Consider the following 5,063-nt stretch of genomic DNA (forward strand, 5'->3'; position numbering starts at 1 on the left):
ACAGAAGCCTGGTTGGTATGACTTATCACTTATCTATCTCTCCCTTCCGAAGGGCTAGTTGATATCTACCAGGTTGGAGCATGTGGGAGATGGGAAAAATGGTCATTGCGAAATGTGGGTTCGATAAACACATCTCCCAGTTCATTTAGCATGATCCTGACCTCAAATATTAGAGATCCCACTACGCACACACACATACTGAATCCGATCAAAATGTGTGTTTTAACTTTTAGCTAAGAAAGCAAGGTCATGACAAAAAGCTTTAAGAAGGTAATTTTTTTTTTTTTTTCCTATCAGCAAAGTGGTTTGAATACTTTCTCTGCCTTCCACCAGCTGAGTTACTGGGCAATTCAAGCTCTCTGAACAATGATTATCTCATGAGCAAATGGAATAATGCTAGCCAACTAATAGGGTTGTGAGGAATAAATCAAGTTAACCTACCCAAGGCTGCTATTACAATGCCTAGGACTTAAACAGAACTTCAACAAACGGCAGCTTTGACCGTTACTTGGGTGTTCAGAGAGCAGCCCATAGGCATGGGACACAGGCTTCAGGAGAAAGTTCTGCTGGGGCGTTTGTGTAGATGGATGCAGAAAGGCTCAGATATAGGTAAGTCCCTCTGCATTGTCCCAGAGAAGTTCAGGTGACAAGGCCAAAGAGCAGAAGGTTCTGGCTGCCAGCGGTGAATAGGAGAATCCACTGAGTGGGGTCCAGAGCCTGTGCCTTTCCTCCCTTCCTCATCTACTGTCTGCCCTTGACATTGGAGGCACTGACGTGCAGGGTACAGAGGCCTGTGGAGACCTCAGGTGTGGCCAGGTGCATTAAATTGGAAGAGAAGGACGTGGGAAGGGAGTGCACTGGAAAGACCCATCAGCCGTGAGAGCTCGGAACAGGGCCTCCGCACAGGGCAGGAGACACAGCTTTTATTCCGCCAACTAGAGCCAAAGGGCAATGATCTCTGGAGACAGAGACTTGTCCCCACCCTGCCTCAGGCACCATCATTCGTCTACGCGTGCAGTGTTTCAGAGTCCAGGCCTGCTGGAGGCCGAGCCTCCAAGAACACAAGAAAGCCCAACCACCCTTCTGTCCACTGTTTAATCTTCACCTCACCCAGATGCTGACTGATGCAATTCCTCCTTCCTCCCTTCATCTAGAATCAGGGGACACCAAAAACTTAGCATGTCGGAGAGCCAAATCCTCCACCTTGTAGAGTGTTCTAGAAGGTTAGGAGACTTCTTCCCCAGTCGCCCACCTAAGTGATGGCACAACTCGGACTTGAATGCACTGTTTTATTCTACTCCATTATGCTACATGTGGGTGCTTGTGCTCCAGACCCCGGGGAAATATGATCATTCTCAGTGTCCTGCAGTGAACAAAGTCTGGAATCAGGCAGGCCTGGGTTCAGATCCAAACTCTAATAGCTGAATGATCTGGCATGAGCAACTGAACTTCACAGAACCTCAGCCTCATCATCACGAATTACAGTAATAATCTACATAGGTTACTACATATTATATTACTACATATAATATGTCTAGTGCATGCCCCCAACACCACAGGTACTCATGCTGCTTGCTATTTTCATTAAGTCATTGAACTTCAGATTGCTGGAGAAAGCTTGAGAGTCCAGGGACCGTGGGAAGGGGATCTTTCTGAGGAGGGGAAAACGCAAGCCATTTGCTTCCCATCTTTGTAATCCTATCGAAACTCCGATCACATAGACAGTTGGGTGAAAGGCCAGAGGAGAACAGAGAGCTCAGACCTTCAAGTCCCTCTTAGCTGTTTTATCAAGGTCTCTCTCAAACATTTGAAATTCTTACATAGCAGACGCAGGGGCAGTCAGAGGAGCACAGAAAGTGACAGACAGAGATGTCCTCAGGATGAAAGCAGAATCCCTGGGCTGGCATCTTCCTTGCTGGGACAGTAACGGTCCAATAATCCTCCTACAATGACTCTCTTTCGGATGTTGTCTAAAGGGAAGATTGGAAGGAAAAAAACTCATAAATTATATTTTTAAGAACCAAAGCCAACTACTTAAAAATCTGAGTGTTAAATCTAGAAAATCTGACTTCACTATAAAAACCGTGATTCCAGCATTTAGCTTTTCCAATGAGAAAGAAAAGATTAGGAAGAGTAGAGAGAGTATTTGTCCTGATACTGAGCTCTTCTGCAGGATACCCCACATCTAGAGTCATTAGATGTCAGAAATGAAAAAGCACTTTGTAGCCTGTGCTTAGCAAACTGTGTCCTTGGGTCCATTTTTCCTGCTCCTAAGTGCAAAGTGTGTGTGTGTGTGTGTGTGTGTGTGTGTGTGTGTGTGTGTGTGTGTGGAGAGAGAGAAACGGAGAACGAGTGTATTCAGGGCGGTGTATATAGGGTCGCGGGTGCAGGTAAGAGAGGGGAGATTTGGGGGCTAGAGTGGGGAGAGGGTAGAGTGGAAAGCATAAAGACTAAAACTTTTTTTATCTTAGACATCAAAGCGAAGCTTGCTTATGATCCACCGCCAGCTTAAGATCAGGCCCCAGCACAGGCAGCAGCATCAGACAGGCCCACTCTGACACTGCAAAGTGAAATTTCAGTCTAAAAGTGCTAATCAGACAGTTTCTGTGTGGACTCCACCGGTAAAAGAGTTACCTCCAGTGCGGACTTGGCTATGAACTCATCTCCTAGCAGTCAAGGCCCTCTCTCTAGACTGTTTTATAGTCTTTAGCTTACTAGATAGTCAGACATTGGAAGGATGATAATTTTGAATTACTAGGGCCCTCGGCTTGATTTGGACCAAATGACCCACACTTCCAAGAAACAGAAAAGTTATCTACATCTGGACTCTTAATCTTGGTCTTCGGATACTAAAGTGCCACGTCCAGCGAGTGGTAAATCCTGCACGTCTAGCGCGGCTCTGGAAAATAAACCTGAGTGGGAACAGTGGGAGACTGAGAAAAGAAAGAAGACGAAAGAGGGATGAGGAGGTCCCCTGCCCATGATGACGGACAACGGCCCGGTTTATTTTTTGCAAGCTGCTTTTATACAGGAACATACAAGTGCTGCTGTCATAAGCAGTTTCCGCAAGGACCTTGTCAGCTGACAAACCGCTCTCCGCACTAAAGTTTCCATGAAAGCAATAATAAAAGTCTAAGAAGTTTAAGATTCTATTTCAAAAAAAAAACAAAAACTATGTCTTCATTTGCCTACTCTAATGTTGCAAATACTCACTAGACTCCCAAGTTTGTTTTCGTTTTTGTTTTGCTTTTGGCTAAAATTATGTCAATTAATTTTAGTAAAACAGGTAATTTGTGATTCACCAGTAAATCCAATTTGTCAAAAATCCAAACATACAGTGGTTTCTTACATGATAAAAGTATTTACTTTTCACTTTACCAATATATTCGGTGTTTAATATTAGTGTTTTCTTACACGTTTCACCTTAATCTTTTAATATATATTAAATCACAGTAAGTTTATAGCTATAGTTCTACCAGTTCTCTTGGAAACTGTGTTTTCAGTTAGATTCTGACATGAACGTTTTTACAGACAGCTAGCTGTCTGGGAGACTAGCTAGCATCCTTTTTGAATGTCAAGAATTTTAATGAAGATAAAATCTAAGTCCAAAACTATCTTGCCTCTGCATGAATAAATTGACATTCTCCTCCACTTTTATAGTGATTTAAAAAAAAAAAAAAAATTACGTACGTGGCCAGTCCAGGAGACTTCAGATTGTTCTTTGTACTTTGTTTACTAGTATTGACACATCAGCAAGCCAGAAATTGTCTTGAGTGGTAGCTTTGGTGTGCTACACGTCTGGGCTAATGATGACTGCAGTCAGGGTAAACAATCCTGTTTAAGTGGCGCCTTCCTATTCCTCAGATGGCCTTGACCTACCAAAGGAGCTAGAGGCTTTGATTTCCCAGGAGAGAAGAGGCCACACAGGGTGGATCTTTCCCTGAGAGGAAAAACTCTTGTGATATTTTGAAATACGTAACCTAGAAAATTCCTGTCTGGGAAGCAATGTTTTCTAATAGGACCTATTGTGCAGGTTGTTGTAAATGTATTTAGTAAAGGATTAAAGAAATGGTTCTTTTTTTCCTTTTTTTATTTAATTAAATATTATTGGGGTGATTGATTAATAAAATCAAATAAGTTTCAACAGCATGTCATATATATATGAAACTTATTTGATTTTTGCATTGTGTGGTCACCACCCAAAGTTAGATTTCCTTCTAGCATCCTTTTTGAATGACATGCTGTTGAAACTTATTTGATTTTATATGTCATATATATATGACATGCTGTTGAAACTTATTTGATTTTATTGTGTGGTCACCACCCAAAGTTAGATTTCCTTCTGTCTCCAAATATTTGACCCCTTTGACCCCATCTACCTCTGGTAACCACTTCCTTCTGGTAACCACTAATCCATAGTCCTTGTCCATGACGGTTCTTAATTAATCCAAAAGCATAGTAAGACAGAGTGTGTACGCAATGTCTCATGTACTTCATAGCAAAGAATCCTCAGTCTTTTCTGAGACTTCACGGTTTAATTCAACAGGATGATTGCTACGTAATTATCAAAACATGCTGATTTATTTAGGATTCCCTTCAAACCAGACCCTTGGTTAAGCACTTGGTACACAGAGTTCATTTGAGAGATTATACGGGAAGCAGGAGCAAGTGTGCTCGGAGAGTGAGAAAGGGGAGGAGGAGGGTTTGTGCAGGGGGCATTATTGGGGTCCCAGCTGTGGGCAACGGAGGCTCAGGTCTGCTAGGGCTCCTGAGTAGTGGGCAGAAGTTTCTCACAATTGTTCGCTCCAAAGACGGAAAAGGAAGTAAATGTTCCATGACGTTCCTGTAAGGGTTGCCGCAAGGGCTTTGACCCTTTTTTACTTCTGAGCTGTACTTGCAAGAGCCAAACAAGCTCCCAGGGCATCGTAGAAGCCCAGGGGCAAAATGTGGAAAGACACAAGACAGGAGCTCAGAGAAAGTCGGACCTGTCCATCATAGCTGCTGCTGAAATCGTAAGTAGGATGAGAAAACGTGATTGCGGCCCAGAGCCACTGCCGCTGAGT

General features: G+C 43.1%; 1 pseudogene; it reads left to right on the plus strand.

The window, feature by feature from the left end:
* Positions 1-536: 536 nt before the first annotated feature.
* LOC102892376 overlaps positions 537-5,063 on the plus strand; it is a 5,212-nt pseudogene continuing 685 nt past the window's right edge.

The sequence above is a fragment of the Pteropus alecto genome, unplaced genomic scaffold, assembly GCF_000325575.1.
Source record: "Pteropus alecto unplaced genomic scaffold, ASM32557v1 scaffold338, whole genome shotgun sequence".
Taxonomy (NCBI): Eukaryota; Metazoa; Chordata; class Mammalia; order Chiroptera; family Pteropodidae; genus Pteropus; species Pteropus alecto.